Below are 17,921 nucleotides of genomic sequence, written 5' to 3' on the forward strand. Positions count from 1 at the left end.
TAGAGACAAAATAAACGAATCTAGAATTTAGGGTTCATTATTAAGAAGGTACTACTAATATGTTACAGATTATGATTTTAAAACATTTTTAAACAAAATAATGGACAGTATAGAAATGACCTTTGAGGTCTGGCTTATACAAATTTCTTAAATAAAATTAAATAGATTTCTTTTGTATTTTTTTTTTAACTGCTAAATCAGTCTTCATCTTTGACAAATTAGTCACCCAGGCTTCTCTTACACAGCTCAACATTCAACATTCCTCCAAAATTCTTCGAATACACATCTTTTGTTTGGGTTCAAAGATTACAATTAGTAGTTTCCACTTGTGAAAATAGTGGAAAATGGTTAGTAGCCTGTTCTGAACTTTTGCTTTTCTAACCATTTGCAGGACTGGGTAGTTTGCCAAAGCCTCTGTTACAAAAGTAACATGTCTTGACAGTATTGCATACTTCACTAACTAATCTGTGCAATTACTTCCAGCTTTGACCCTTAGTTCTAAGTCAATGTCAACATTGTGTTTCTTTTGCCAATCTTGTTTACAGGTCTGTAACACATACAAAAGTACTAAAATATTACACTATAACCATTGTTCCAACACATACAAACCAAAGAGTTGTTTTATAATAAGGCTTGCACTATCATCAATAAAATGAACTGCATTTTGTCTTGTCAGTATAAACTACAATCCACTGACACATGGAAGAAACTATTAAAAAAGTAATCTTGGGTGGTGCAACGGTGAGTCAGTGGCAAAATTCTAGCCTTGCATGCCGGAGACCCAGGTTCGATTCCCGGAGCCTGCCCATGCCAAGAAAAAAAAAAGAAGAAGAAGAAAAAAGCAATCTTAGCCCTGTAAACTAACTCTAACATATTGACTGACAAAATGATGATTACACTTTCTTTCCTTCAGGCTTCAAAGCCGTATTCCAAGTTAATTTTTTTTCTTAATTTAACTAAAATTATGAAATTAGGAATATAAAAGGCCCATATTTTCTAAGAATAATTAAAACCCAAAAAAGTTCACGAAGTGAAATTTGGTCTACTTAAAACAAGTAATAAAATTTCAGAGTAAATAGGAAGAAAGGATTTAATTGGGACTTTAATTTGAAAAATAAAACTAAATTTCTAAAAAGTTTCTTCAGTTACTGACTGCCTGGTCCCCATTTGTGAGTGATTCAATTTGTTCATCAATATTAATTTTCAGGGACTTTGTGAAATGCCGCATCTTTCACAAGACCTTCAATTTCATTCTGCAATGATCTGTATTAAATATGCATTGAATTGTCAAATGTCTGCAAACAGACCAAGAATGTTAAACTAAGAGAGATGTATGAGTAAGAATTAATGGGTATTTTGTTACAATTTTGACTATTCTATATTCAATTTAATAGCGACCTGGATAATAAGAACCTCCAGTCTATCACATATAGTAAAACAAACAAAAAAAAAGAAATAGAGACAAAGAGACAGTGAGACAGGGACAGAGAGGGTATAAAATAAAAGTAATTATTTCTAGACTTTCATTCAACTGGCAGCCCAAAGCTTACTTTTTTTTATGATTTTAAAATCATAAAAATCTACCTAATAAGTTAACACATTTATTTCTTGATATATCAACTTAAGTAATTTATAGTCTATATCCTACGGTATCCCTGGCCACCACCCTTTCCAATTCTTGTTATTTTATTGTTCATTCTTCTATATTTTACCTTTGAATAGCATACTTCATCAAGTATTTCTTAGTCTATCAAATTCAGAACATCATTTATTGACTCCCTTTATGTAAACAGTATTATTATATCTAAACTTTTATTCATCTTACCTCTTCTACTTCTAAACTGTTACTAGATAGAGTTATTTTTATATTATCATGGCTTATACTTACAGTGTCTTTTTTAACCATAATTATAGTCATAATTAATATAAAACAATTAAAATAAAATATAAAATCCTACACTATTAGTGCTAAAATTGAAAAACAATAAATGTTTAAAGCTAAAATGACTAAATGTATAAAGTAAAAACTGTGATAAGACCCATGTAATTGTAAATCAATGTGCTCCTAAGAACTAAAGCTGTGAAAATGTTCTAAATGTCAAGGTGAATACTCCATCAATAATTCAAATTCATGTCACGTTTTAATTTCTTTCATATTTGGACTATGACTTCTTGAATAAATTTTTGCTTTTCATGGGGTCCCTCATTATTATTCTCTTTTCCTGTTTCAGAAGAAACATGCTTTTATAGCATCACTGAGCTCTTCCACTTCTTTAAATCACATATTTTTAAATGGAATCCACATTCTTCTTGGAACCTCTGACTGCCTTCAAACATGGACCAACTTCTTTCAAGACCTGCTTAACATCTGTTATCATGAAATTTCTTTTCATTGCATTCTTGGGTTGATTCTACTATTTCTACGATTAATTATTTTTCTCTTTTTTGGATTCTTTTAACATTTTGCTGCAAAACATTCTCAAATAACTTTCTTTCAAGAAAGAATACTTGAAAAGTAAAATTTCTGAGTCCTTAAGTGTCTGAAAACGTCTTTTTTTTTTACTTCACTCTTGATTAAGATTTTGATAGGACAAAAAAATGCTAGGTTTAAAGAAATTTTGCTTCAGAACTATAAAGGTATTTCATCACTGTCTTCTGGTTTCCAGTATTGCTGATGGCAATTTGATTCTACCGCCATTGGGGGTTGTGATGGTTAGGTTCATGTGTCAACTTTGCCAGATGATGGTGCCCAGTTGTCTGGTCAAGCAAGCACTGGACTAACTGCTGCTCTGCGGACATTTCATGGGCTTGAATCATAAGCATGTTAGTTGCATCCATGGCTGATTACAGCTGTAGTCGGCTAAAGGAAGTGTCTTTCACAATGAGTTTAACTGCAATGAGTTTAATCTAATTATCCAGAGGCTTTTAAGGATAATTCAGAAGAGCGAATCTCTCTTTCACCTTCAGCCAGTCAGCCAGCCTCTCCTGGGGAGTTCGCTGAGGACCTTCATTGGAGCTCCAATCCCTACATATTTTGGACACATCCCCACGGTTACATTAGTCACTTCTATAATATCTCACATTTACAGATATCTCCTGCTGTGTCTGTTTTACTAGAGAACCCGGACTAATACAGCTTGGTACCAGGGTGGTTCTTGAGAAACAGAATCTGAAAGATGGGTTTTTACAACGGGTTTTCTAATCTGATTAGACTCAAAGACACTAACGACTCTGTTTCCAGTCATCCAGATGGCATTGACAATCCATAGGGTGAGCTGGCAAGAGAGATACACAAAATATCACCATTTGATTCTGCTAATTGTATGCTTATACGAGGCAAGGTTCTGGGTGAGAATGTTTTTGACACTTTAGCAGAGTTTTGTGGAGTTAAAAGGTATGAACTGGTTGTTCCTATATGTACTGGATACAGTCATAAAGGAAAGGGATGAGTGCTCACTTCGGAAGCATATTATACTAAAATTGGAACAATACAGAGAAGATAAGCATGGTCCCTGTGCAAGGATGACATGCAAATTCCTGAAGCATTCCATAATTTTTTAGAAAAAGTAAGAAAAAAAAAGGGATGAGCTGAAGGCTTCAAATTTGCAGCTTAACTGCCTTATAAAAAATGTCAAAGTTTCTATGAGTGCACTAAAGGAAAATGTTATTTCCCATAGTGGCAGAATAGAGATCTCTGAAAATCAGACCCAGAGTCTCATCGTTAGAGTAGAAGATATATAACATAAACTGAAATCTCAACCTTGTAGGGTATCTGCTTTTAAAGGTGATTGGAAAGGACAGGGAACTTGAAAAATGGGATGGCTACTTATGAATTGATAATGACAGCTATGGAGATATTGAAACCCTAGGCCCTTAAAAACCCTAGGCAGCTACAACTGAGGTTTCTCCCAAATGTTTCTCCCAGATGTTTCCCCTTTAAAAGGACTCCAATAAACTAATCAAGACTCACACTTAATGGACAGAGTTACATCTCTATCTACGCAAAAGGCCACACCCACAATTGGGCATGTAACATCTCCATGTAGGTAATCTAATCAAAAGGTTTCCACCCTAAGCAATAGGTCTGCTCCCCATAAGGTTGTATTAGGAAAGAAAATATGGCTTTTCCAATATGCATAACAATTTCAAACTGTGACAGGCCTCTGAGGGCACCTGTTTTTTTTTTGGTAGAAACTGGGGGGACCCTCTCCCTGGGAACAGGCGGAGACAGACTGGAGACAGTTTGACAACTTGCTGGTCAAAGAGACTTGTTGGGATCCCAATATCACTTCCCCTTCCCCATGGAGGCCTGGAGAGCTCACGTGTGCATGGATGGAGAGGAGAGGATAAGGAAGCGAGGAGAGCTGCACCCAAGCCGCACCATGCTGCACCTGAGCCATCAGTCATTTCCCAGTTGGTTGTGGTAGGAGAAGTTGAAATACCCAGTTCTACAGCCCAAGAACTGTAGAACTGGGGGCCGCCAGACTCCCATAAGCAGAGTCTATGCTAGGGTGCGCACTGCCCACCACCCACCTTAGGGCTGGTGGTTGTCAACATGCACTGAGACAAGAGGCCCTGGCTGGAATCGCACCAGGTCTCCATCCAGCTCAGCTGCCGCTGTCAGGGAGAAGTGGGAGTGAGGGAAAGAGGGGGCGCAAGGGCGCCATCTGCTGGGTAGATATGGAAAGTGCAGCCTAGAAAACTGCCTATCTGCCTGGCTTTGAAAAGATCTTGACTTAGAGTTGTACCTCCTGCATAACTTCCAGGCCTTAGCTCGGCGGGGAAATGACTTACAAATCAAGTGCAAAAGGAGAACTGCAGTTCAAACTCAAGTAAATAGTAAACCTTAGACAAGTAAGGGATATCAACTTTCAAAATAACCTTATCAAAATAATCAAATGCCTCAAAGGCAACAAAAAATCACAAAGCACATGAAGATGCAGGCAGATATGGTCCAGCCAAATGACCAAATTAAAACGCTGGAGCAGATACAGAATTAAGAACAACTACTCAAAGATGGTCATACAAATCTCCTAAATAAATACAGTGGGTTGGCTAATGACATAAAGGATATCGAGAAGACCCTAGAAGAGCATAAAGAAGAATCTGAAAGAATAAATAGCAGGTCACAGAGATGAAAGATACGGTAGGACAAATTAAAAATATACTAGAGACACACAGCAGCAGCTGTGAAGAAGCAGGAGAAAGAATAAGCGAATTCAGTACAACTGAATTCGAATGTACAGAAGAACAAATGGCAAGAAAGATGGGAAAATTTGTATTGGATCTCAAGGAAATGATGGACAACAAGAAGTATGCAAATATAAGAACCATTAGGGCTTCAGAAGGAGAAGAGAAAAGGACAAGGGAGATTAGTTGAAGAGATAGTGGGGGGAAAACTTCCCAACCCTTATAAAAGACATAAATACACAAATCAAAGAAGCCCAACGATGCCCAAATAGAATAAATCCAAATAGGACTACTACTAGACACATACTAATCAGACTGCCAAATGTTAAAGAGAAGTAGAATGTCCTGAAAGCAGCCAGAGAAAAGCGATTCTCTACAAGGGAAACCAGTTAAGACTAAGTTTGGACTACTCCACAGCATCATGGAGGCAAGAAGACAGTGGTATGATATATTTAAGGGTCAGAAAGCTAAAGACTTCAAGCAAAGAATTCTTTACCCAGCTAAGCTGTCCTTCAGAAGTGAGGGAGAGATGAAAATTTTCACAAAGGCTGAGAAAATTTGTCAACAAGAGATTTTCCCTACAAGAAATACTAAAGGGAATTCTGTCGGCTGGGAAAAAAAAAAAAACAAGATTAGAAAGGTCTGGAGAAAGGCACAGAATTGAAGAGTATTAGTAAGGGTAATTTAAAGGATAAGAAAAGAGATAAAAAAATAAATATATATATATCTGACAAATAAAACCCAAAATACAAGATGATAGATTCAAGAACTGCCTTTACAATAATAACTTTGAATGTTAATGGACTAAAGTTACCAACTGAAAGATACAGACTTGCTGAATGAATTAAAAAATATGATCCATCCATATGCTACATACAGGAGACTTATCTTAGATCTGAGGCTACATATAGATTAAAAGTGAAAGGATGGAAACAAATGTTCCAGGCCAGCCATAACCAAAAGAAAGCAGGAGTAGCTACACCAATATCAGACAAAACAAAATTTAAGTGTGAAGATGTCATAAGACACAAGGAAGGACATTACATATTAATAAAATGGATAGAAACAACAATCATAAATGTTTGTATTCCTAAACAAGGAGCTCCAAAGTACATGAGGTAAACATTGGCAAAACTGAAGGGAGCAATAGCCGTTTCAATAATAATAGTGGGAGACTTTAATACAACACTCTCTTCATGTGCTTTGTGATTTTTTGTTGCCTTTGAGGCATTTGATTATTTTGATAAGGTTATTTTGAAAGTTGATTTCCCTTACTTGTCTAAGGTTTACTATTTACTTGAGTCTGAACTGCAGTTCTCCTTTTGCACTTGATTTGTAAGTCATTTCCCCGAGCTAATTGTTAATCAAATTAACATTTTGTAAGGGAAGATCACATGATCGTCTCAACTGAAGTTGAAAACCACTCAACAAAATCTAGCATCCTTTTCTGATATAGGTTTCTATAGGTAGAACAATCAGAGGATCAATAAGGAAACAGAGAACCTAAACAATGTGATAAATGAATAAATGAATTGGACCTAGCAGACATATCTAGATCATTAAATCCCAAAACACCAGGATAAACATTCTTCTCTAGAGCTCACAGAATATTCTCCAGGATAGACCATATGCTGGGGCACAAAACAGATCTTTATAAATTTAAAAAGATTGAAATTATTCAAAGCACTTTCTGTGACCACAATGGAATGAAACTGGAAATCAATAACCACCAAAGAACCAGAACTTTCACAAATATTGGGAGATTAAATCACACACTCTTAACAATTGGTGGGTCACAGAACAAATTGCTAGAGAAATTGGTAAATATCTGGAGACAAATGAAAATGAGAAAACAATGTATCACAATTGATGGGATGCAGCAAAGGCAGTACTGAGAGGGAATTTTATTGCCTTAAATTCCTATATTAATAAAGAATGGACAGAGTGGGCCATGGTGGTTCAGCAGGCAGAGTTCTCGCCTGCCATGCCGGAGACCCAGGTTCAATTTCCTGTGCCTACCCATGTCAAAAAAAAAAAAAAGAATGGACAAAAATCGAGGACTTAACTGTTCACCTGGAGAAATTAGAGAAAAAACAGCAAACTAACCCCAAAGCAAATGGAAGAAGAGAAGTAAAGTTCAAAACAGAAATCAATGAAATGGAGAACAACAACAAAAAAATAGAATCAATAAAACCAAAAGATGGTTCTTTGAGAAAATCAATACAACCGATGGACCCTTGCTAGGTAGACAAATAAAAAAGAGAGTGGATGCTAACAAACAAAATCAGAAATGAGAGGGGGTGACAATACCATGGACCTTGAAGAAACAAAAAAATAATAAAAGGAACAACTTTATGCCAACATACTAGAACAACTTAGATGAAATGGACAGATTATTCCTAGAAACACACGAACACTGACTTAAGAAGAAACAGAAAATCTCAACAAAGCAATCACAAGTAAAGAGATTCAGTAAGTCATCAAAAATCTTCCTACAAAGAAAAGCCCATGGTCAGATGACCTCACAGGGGATTTTTATCAAACATTCCAAAGAACTAAGGCCAATCTGGCTCAAAGTCTTCCAGAAAACTGAGGAAAAAGGAATGGTACCTAACTCATCTTATGCAGTTAAAATCACTCTAATATTAAAACTGGATAAAGATGCAAGAAAAGAAAATTACAGATCAATCTCCCTAACGTACATAGATATAAAAATTCTCAACAAAATACTAGCAAATCGAATCCAAGGACACATTAAAATAATTATACACCATGATCAATTAGAGTTTATTCCAGGCATGCAAGGGCCTTTCAACACAAGAAAATCAATCAGTGTAATACATCAAATTAACATATTGTAAGGGAAGATCACATGATCATCTCAACTGAAGTTGAAAAGCATTCAACAAAATCTAGCATCCTTTTCTGATAAGAACATTTGAAAAGGTTGGAATTCAGTAAAAATTTCTGAATATCATAATGGACATTTGTGAAAAACCCACAGCTAGCATCATACTTAATGATGAGGGATTAAAAGCCTTCTTCCTAAAATTGAGAATGAGACAAGGATGCCCACTGTCACCACTGTTATTCAACATTGTACAGGAAGTCCTAGCTGGAGTGATTAGACAGGAGAATGAAGTAAAAGGCATTTGTATAGGAAAGGAAGAAGTAAAACTTGCATTAATTTCAGATGACATGATCCTATTTGGAAAATTCTGAGACATCTATGACAAAGCTGCTTGGGCTGATAAACAAATTGAGAAAAACAGTGGGATAGAAGATTAATGTACAGAAATCAGTAATGTTTCTATACATAAATAATGACCTAAGGAGACAAGGAAAAATTCCATACAAAATACTACCTGAAAGAATCAAGTATCTAGGAATAAATTTAACCAGGAATGTAAAGGACCTGTATACAAAAAAACTATAAAGCACTGCTAAAAGAAATCAAAAGAAGATCTAAATAGTTGGAAAGACAGTCCATGTCCATGGATAGGAAGCTCACCCAAGCCTTGTGTGCTGGTTTGAAAGGATGTATGCCCCCTAGAAAAGCCATGTTTTAATCTAAATGCCATTTTGTAAAGAAAGAATAATCTCTATTCAATACTGTATGTTTGAATCTGTAATTAGATCATCTCCCTAGAGATGTAACCCAATCAAAAGTGGTTGTTGAGCTGGATTGGGGGAAATGTGTCTCCACCCATTGGGTGGGTCTTGATTAGTTTCTGGAGCCTATGAAAGAGGGAACATTTTGGAGAATGAAAGAGATTCTGAGAGAGCAGAGCAGAAAGACACAGCGACGAGAAGCAGAGTCCACCAGCCAGAGACCTCTGGGAATGAAGAAGGAAAATGCTTCCCAGGAAGCTTCATGAAATAGGAAGCCAGGAGAAGAAGCTAGCAGATGACACCATGTTCTCCATGCGCCCTTCCAGATGAGAGAGGAATCCTGACTGCGTTCACCATGTGCCTTTCCAGATGAGAGAGAAACCGTGACTGTGTTTGCCATGTGCCTTCTCACTAGAGAGAAACCCTGAACTTCATCAGGCTTCTTGATCCAAGGTTATCTTTCCCTGGATGATTTTGATTGGACAATTCTATAGACTTGTAATTGGGACATTTTCTCAGCCTTAGAACTGTAAACTAGTGACTTATTAAATCCGCCTTTTTAAAAGCCATTCCATTTCTGGTATATTGCCTTCCAGCAACTAGCAAACTAGAACATCTTGGTATCCAGAATTTTTTACTAAGGTTCCATTACATATACATGATTGATTGAATCACTGGCCATCTGATTGAATTCAATCTCCAGCCCTCCTCTGCTTCCCAGAAATTACAAAGACATTGCCCTACCCCCACCCCCACCCCACCCCACACCCAGAACTGAAACAATGGTGGGACCTTTCATTGGAAATTCCTCTTTATACAGAAGGAAAGATGAAGTATAAATGACTGTGCCCAGTACACCATCTTGAACTTTCCTGAAAGTATTTTCTCTTTTTAATCGATAGCCTGCTGCCAGATAACATCTTCTCTGTACTGCAAACTATATTTCAGATGCATACTTAACTTAAAACAACCTTATAATCAGTCTTTGATGCCACAGAATAGCTCATGCATTCCTTGTTTGTTTTCTTGCAAAAATGCAAAGAACCTCAAAATCATATTCACACAATAATTTTTAACCAAATTACTTCAAGATTTTTTTGTTAAAAAAAAATCTCAGCCTAAGAACAAGAATTCCCCAGGGGATTAAAATAGTTTAACCCCAACTTTTAAATTTCTCAAGCATGACACATATTCTCAAATTATTTAGCCTCCATATTTCTCCTCAGTAAAATTAAGATAACTAAATTAGTGTCTATAAAATGGTTAGCTACTGCTCTGCTTTGAACTCCTGGAGGAAAGACAGTAAGTATAACTTACTATACAATTATTATCAATGACCATATTCCCCTTTGTAATTCAAAATTATCAAAAGCACAAAAACAAACATCAACCTAATCACTACTTTACATAACCTTGGGAGGAAAAACAGAGTTGGAGGAACAAAATGAACACTTTCCAAGAAACTTAAATTTACTTGAATTCTCTCTCTGGATACTCTAAAACCAAATTATAGGAAAAAGACTTAGTTCTAAAGCTAAGAAACTTTCTGGCTTCAGTGTATGCAAAACATTCCCAAGATAGCTTTCATGGAAAAAGATAGCCTTTTTCCATGTGTAAGACTTCACAAACATGATCACAGTTATAATCCCAACAACAATAATAAAAGCAAACACTGGAATCTTCCTATGTGCTCATTTTTTTACATATTTATTTTTCACAATATTACTCAATAAGGTGGGTACTACCGTGATCCCCATTTCACAGCTGAGGAAACTGAAGCAAAGCAGTTGTACTTCAGAAAGTAAGCGGTAATGCCTAAAAAAATCGTTCTTCTATCAAGCACAAATATTAAGTACTTTTCAGATATGAAGGATCCCAAGGCTGATAAACCAGGGTTCAAACTATCAAACAATATGGGCACTAATGTGTGTGAATGCTGACAGAAGAACTTCAAGCTGGATTCTGTATCAGTTTGCTTTTCATTCTATGATGCTTTCTGTCTCCTGACCATGTTGCTGCCTCACTTTCAGGGACAGAAACTCCACGTAATATTAACTCATACAATAAACCAGATTCTTTCACAAGTAGTTGCTTTCATGTAACAGAGTTAAATCTTTAAATATCTTTACTAAACTTTTATGCCCTTGAGTCATCTAACAAGGAAAATATCTCATAATATAAACAAGCATAGTAAATACCATACAATAAAGTTATAATTCTTTGTTTCTGTTTTTTAAAACTATCAAACATTACTTTTAATCGTGGTTATGGATATTAAAACAGAGAAAAGATATAAAAATCCTGTGAGCAATGGTAAAATGACAAAAAATGCTACAAAATTATAGCTAAATAGTGAAAGAAGATTTTTTAGGACTTAACTGGCTAATTGAATGTAAATGAATTTAGCTATTTTTTTTTTGGTTTTAAACATACAGCACACATGAATAATTTAATTCCCAGAAGCACAAATACTACTTACCTTCCAGACCAATGTGACATGAAATGATTTAACACAGAGTTAACTGCCATGAAGCCCATTCAATTTTTTAAAAAAAACACTGCCATTAGATACCAGACCATCAGATTTAACGTTAACTGAAAGGCCATAAATGAAACAACCATGTTGTGCATTGCAACTGCTACCACATTTGAGGATTGTTTGTTGATCTCATCCATTTAAAGCTTAAATTGTTATGGGCAGTGTAAAGGTGACTCAGTGGCAGAATTCTCACCTGCCATACCAGAGACCTGGGTTCGATTCCCGGTGCCTGCCCATGCAAAAAAAATTCTAAATTGTTATTTTTGTTTAATGAATCATTTATACTCTAAAGATGTATAAAGAACAGTGTGCCAGTTTGAATCTGTGGTGTACCCCAGAAAAGCCATGTCCTTTAATCCTCATTCAATATTGCTGGGTAGGAGCTTTTTGATTGTTTCCATAGAGATGTGACACATCCAATTGCGGGTGGTAACTTTTGATCATATGACTTCCATGGAGATATGTCTCCAACCATTCAAGGTGGGGTTTCTTACTAGAGCCCTTTAAGAGGGAACCATTTTGGAAAGAGCCAAGAGAGCCCATGCAGCCAGAGACTTCTGGAGATGAAGATGGAAAACACCCCAGCGGAGCGTCATGAAACAAGAAGCCTGGAGAGCTAGCAGACTTTGTGAGAAACCCTGAACTTCATCGGCCTTTGTGAAACAAGATTTCTTTCCCTGGATGCCTTAGATTTGGACATTTTCTTAATCTTGCGTTAATTTGGGCATTTTCATGGCCTTAGAACTATAAACTTGCAACTTAATAAATTCCCCTTTTAAAAGGCCTTTCTGTTTCTGTTATATCACATTCCAGCAGCTTGCAAACTAGAACAAATAGTATCTTGTATTTACACATGTAGTTACCATTTCCTGTATTCTTCAATTTCTTGTGTAAATCTAGATTTCCAATTGGCATCATTTTTCTGAAAACTGCCTATCAAACTTTCTTTAATATATCTTGCAATACAGATCCATGGGTGTTAAATTCTTTTAGTTTTCATACGTAGGAAAAGATTTTATTTATCCTTTGTTTTCTAAGATATTTTTCTGGTACAGAATTCTAAGTTGATAGACCTGTTTACTTTTCTTTCAGTTTGTGAAAGACGTTGCTTAACTGCCCTCTAGCTTCCACTGTTTCCAGAGAGAAATTTGCTGTAATCATAATCTTTGTTCCTCGGTTCAAATGTTTCTTCTTGGTTGCTTTTAAGATTTTTCTCTTGACCACTGGTTTTAAGTAATTTGATTATGATGTGATTAGTTTCCTTCATGTTTCTTATTCGGGGGAAATTTTCAGCCATTGTTTATTTAAATATATTTTCCAGGTCTCCCTCTCTAGCCTCTCCTTCAGGGATTCATATTATGCCAATTCAAGTTGTCCCATTAGATTAACGATATTCTGTTACTATTTTTTTCTCTCTCTTATTTTGGACAGTTGCTATGTCTTCAAGATCATGAATCTTTTCCCCTGCAATGTCAAATCTGTCACTAATCACATCTTCTGTTATTTGTCATCACAGACATTATAATTTTAACCTCTAGAGGTTTCAGTCTTTGTTATATCTTCTATGTTTCTGCTTAACATGGTCAATTGCTCCCTTGGCTTTTTGAGTATATGGAATACAGTAATAATTCTGCTTGGGTATCCCTGTCTACTAAAATTCTATCATAGGTACCATTTTTGAGTCAGTTTCAAGTATTTTATTTTTCTCATAATTATGGGTCATATTTTCATTCTGCATTGTATGCCTGATAATTGGTTACTGGATGTCAGATATTGTGAATACTACCTTGTTGAATGATGGATATTTCTGTATTCCTATTTGTAGTCTTTAAATTTGTTTTGGGATGTAGTCATTAGAACACAGTTTCATTCTTACATGTCTTGCTTTTATGGCTTATCTTTTAGTTGGGGCCAGAAGAATGTTAATTCTGGGGCTACTTTTGCCACACACTGAGGTAAAATCCTTCTAAGTGCTCTACTTAATGCCCCACGAATTATGAGGTTTGTCACTCTCTCTCTAGTGGAAAAGCCATGTGAGCTCAGATTTCCTTCTAATCCATTTGGGTGGCTCTTTCCCCAGGCTCAGGTAGCTTCCTCACATGCATGCACTGATCAGCACTCAGCTGAGTAACTCACTGGAACTTTTTACAGATCCCTATAGCTCTCTCTGGGTAGCTCTTTCCTCTCAAATATAGCTTACCCTACCTCCTCAGACTTCAGCTATGTCTCTTCAACTCCAGGACACAAATGGATTCTGCCTCAGTTCTACATTCCTGTGCTATAGCCTGGATATGCTCACCAGGTAATAACCCACAGAAATCAGAGAAAACATCTCACTGATTTGCCGTCCCTCAGGGATCACTGCCCTTTCTTACTTTATGTGCAAAAATGTCTTGAAAACTGTCGTTTCAGGTAAGGGGATAAATCAGTTTCCTGTTACTCCAATATAGCTTGAATCTGAGGTCATCTTTAACTTTAAATATAGTAAACACATTTTTTTTTCTTGCAGGGGCAGGCACCGGAAATTGAACCCAGTCTCCGGCATGGCAGACCAAGAACTCTGCCTGCTGAGCCACCGTGGCCCGCCCTAAACACATTCATTTTTAAAACATTTTCTGACAAATCCAATACATGAAATCTCTGCAGGTCTGTTTCTGTTGTCAGTTGTTTCTGCTAATTCTTCCTCTTGGTGCCTTCTTTTCTTGAGTGCCTAATTATTATTTCTGAGTGGGAGCTGCTCAATGTTCTTATAAAAATTTTATGTGGGGAAGGATTTCCACTTCCAGGAAAACAGAGTACATATATTTTTCCTACTCCTCTCAGTAAAACTACAACTAAAAACTCTGTACATTATATATAAAACAAACACGAAAAGAATGAAAGGTGGAAAGAAGGCAGGCCATCTAGGGAATTTGGAAGCCAAGGAATGACATATTGGTAAGTTTCTGAGGCTTTTTTTTTTTTTTTGCCTCATATATCCAAATCTTAAAGCAAAAGAACCCAGTAACCTAAAACGCCAACGAGCAAAGACAAAAGTCTGTTCAGTGTTGTCAAAGGTCAAGAAAAGCGGCTGCCTATCAAATCAGGCAATTTTTAGACAATAACCATTTTACTTCAGCCTATTACCACAGGAAAAAAAACTGTGGCACCAGGCCCACTATCAAAGGTCAAGAGGAAAACTAGACTTCCACACTGATGAGACTGTAACAAGGCATACTAACACCTCCAATGGGGTGCTGTCAGAGAAGAACAAGTAGAGAACAAGGACACTCATCCCCACCAGCTAGTAAGAAAGCCTACCCGGCCCTGGGAGTGTCAACAGAGACAATATGGGAAGGCAAACTCCCACTTTTAGTGAGAAGTGATGACGAATCTCCTCCAACACAGGTGCCAATGAGGGCCAAATGCTTATTATTTGCAGTGTTTTTTTGCATTTTGAATTTATCTTTCTTTCTATCACTGCTTTCCTTTCTCTCTTATTTTTACTCTTTTGTAAAATTCTGCTTCTTTAGATCCACTTTTATATTTATTTAATTTTATGACTTTAATCTTAATTTTTTATTAATATATTGTATTATCTTATCATGCCAGACAAAAAGCAAATGAATATAAAAACAAGCTATGATAATAATCCATGCCCAAAAAGAAACTATATACTCTTTTTTCCCTTAGTTTAACTGACCCTGTAGTGAGTCTTCAAGACATTTATAGCAAAGTCCCTACTAATTTCAAAGTTGAGCCTACAACCCTAAAATTCCTAGATTGAAAAATCAAATTATTTAAAAAGAAGCATAGGACAAAATTCTCCCAAAAGTAACAATAAATCTAGTGACAAATTAACAACTAGAATGTTTTCTCACATGCCAAAGCATTATGACATTTTACGAGAAAGTAGGTGATCTAAAAATCTATCTTCTCACCCTTTATCCATGCACACCTGTGCTGGTATGAGGCTGTTGTGTACCCCAGAAAAGTCATGCTCTTTTTCCTAATCCAATCTTACGGGGTCAGACCTATTGTTCAGGGGGGATCTTTTTGATTAAGTTGTTTCCATGGAGAGGCGGCCAACAGGTGGTATCTTTTGATTAGGTGGTTTCCAAAAAGATAAGTTTCCAACCATTCAAGGAGGGTCTGAATCCGCTTACTGGAGTCCTTTAAGAGGGAAGGGAACCATTCTGGAAATAATTCAGAGTCAACAAGACAAAGACGTTTGGAGATGCAGAAAGAAAATGCTCCCAGGAAAGGTGTTTGAGACCAGAAGCCAAAGGACCAACAGATGACTGCCACATGCCTTCCCAGATCGGCCTTTCTCAGGGTATCTTTTTCTGGATGGCTTAGTTTGACATTTCCTCGGCCTTAGAACTTAAACTTGTAACTTAATCAATTCCCTTTATAAAAGTTAACCCATTTCTGGTACATTGCATTTCTGGTAGCATTAATAAACTAAAACAACACCCAAAGAAATACACAAAATATTCACATACAGAGATGTCTATTACAGCATTGTTTGTGATGGAGAAGAACTATAAGTAATCTGAATATCCACTGCTGGGAGGATGTAAAATGTAAAGCATAAAGTTTTGTAAAATTAGATAGTAATGATCACACAACTCAGTGAATATACAAAAAACAGGATTATATGCTTTAAAAAAGGAATATAACGGTATGTGAATATAGCTCAACAAAGGAGCCATAAAGCATATGTAGGGGCTGATATTCCAGTGCGTACACAGCAGTCAGAAGTAATGTACTGAACGTATATTAAGCAACAATGATAGGTCTTGAAAACATATCAACTTCAAAGTAAATACAATAATGTGGTCTTATCTTGAAAACGCAGAATTAAGTCATTCAATAAAAGAAAATAAGAGATAGTCTTACTTATCCTAGTAATGGGAGTATTACCATGTACTCACAATACCTCACGTTCAAAAATAAATGAAATAGATTTAAATAATTTTCATAATCTCCACCCCTATACGATCTTTGGTTTTTTGAGAAATACACAAACAGGACAAGGTAAATAGAAAGTTCTGCTTTGGAAAGGAAACAAAATGCAACTTCAGAGTTTACTTTTAAGTATTAACTGGTCTTAAATCTATCAATAACACTCTTTAGAAGAAGTAACAAAAGGGATCTCTTTTAATATCAACTTGTTTCCATCTTAATGGCCACCAAATTGATTCACTTTCTTTCCAAATAAGGTTTTAGTAATGATTCTGAAGCACCAGTTAGCAAATATCCATCAGAATTACCTGGGAAATTTTAGGGAATGAGAAAAATAGGGGAGCTAGGAGGAAACAGAGAAAGAGATTGATTCTTGGGCCTCAAAGAATTCAGATTTAATAGGTCTAGGGCTGGACCTGAGAATCTGTGTGTTGAAAAGCTACCCACATGTTTCTGCCACACAGTCAACTTTGTGAAACACTTCCTTAAATGCCGTCTTCTTACATTCTTTCCATCCAAATTCTGAACACAAAAGAGAGATTAAGAATAAAATTACAGAATCATTCAGGGCCTAGCTCTTTGGAGAAGAATCAGAATAAGGCATCTCCTTTTATCATTATTATTAAGCCTCAACTTATGTTTTGAGGATCATCTAGAAAACCCCTCATCTGATGTATGTTCTTTTTTTTTTATAGTTTTTTTATTAATTAAAAAAGAATTAACAAAACAATTAGAAATCATTCTATTCTACATGTACAATCAGTAATTCTTAATAACATCACATAGTTGCATATTCATCATTTCTTAGTACATTTGCATCGATTTAGAAAAAGAAATAAAAAGACAACAGAATAAGAATTAAAACATTAATAGAAAGAAAAAAAACAAAAAAAAAAACCCTATACCTCACATGCAGCTTCATTCAGTGTTTTAACATAATTGCATTACAATTGGGTAGTATTGTGCTGTCCATTTCTGAGTTTTTATATCCAGTCCCGTTGTACAGTTTGGGATACATGTTCTTTAACACCATTTGACAAGTCTTGTTATTCCTGGTAATAAGTGAGGTCAATAAACTGTGATCATACTTCTTGAGCTAATTATAGCAAGGATCAAGTAATGTTTATAAAATTCTTGTGAGAACTTTCTCTTTCTCAGAAAGTCAGTGCTATGATCAGGTTCATGTGTCAACCTGGCCAGGTGGTGGTGCCTGGTTGTCTGATCAGGCAAGCGCTGGCCTTTCTGCTGCTATAAGGATATTTCATGGACTTAGATCGCACTGATTGTATCCACAGCTGATTGCATTTGTAATCAGCCAAGGGAGAGTCTTCTACAATGAGTAATGCTTAATCTAATCACTGGAAGGCTTTAAAGGAGGATGATTCAGAAGAAACAGTCACTTTCTTCCTACTTCAGCCAGCCAGCCTCAACTGAGAGTTCATTGTGGACCTTCACTGGAGTTGCCAGCTTGCAGCCTGCCCTACAGAACTTGGACCCTTACATTCCCATGGTTGCCCAGCCAGCCTCTCCTGAAAGTTCGCTGAGTACCTTCACTGGAGCTACCAGCTTGCGGCCAGCCCTACAGACCATGGACCCTACATCTCCACATGTAGAGTTACGTGAGACACTTTTA

At 36.3% G+C, this 17,921-nt stretch overlaps 1 protein-coding gene and 1 non-coding gene across 2 annotated transcripts in view; one reads left to right on the plus strand and one right to left on the minus strand.

Moving 5' to 3' along the window:
• The window catches only part of TMEM135 (transmembrane protein 135), a 360,541-nt gene that overhangs the window by 261,069 nt on the left and 81,551 nt on the right, over nucleotides 1-17,921 (minus strand). The window lies entirely within an intron of this gene.
• LOC143645332 (U6 spliceosomal RNA) lies at nucleotides 3,450-3,557 on the plus strand. Its single transcript, XR_013157055.1, has one exon. It is a non-coding gene; the product is annotated as a U6 spliceosomal RNA (small nuclear RNA).

The sequence above is a fragment of the Tamandua tetradactyla genome, chromosome 8, assembly GCF_023851605.1.
Source record: "Tamandua tetradactyla isolate mTamTet1 chromosome 8, mTamTet1.pri, whole genome shotgun sequence".
Classification (NCBI taxonomy): Eukaryota; Metazoa; Chordata; class Mammalia; order Pilosa; family Myrmecophagidae; genus Tamandua; species Tamandua tetradactyla.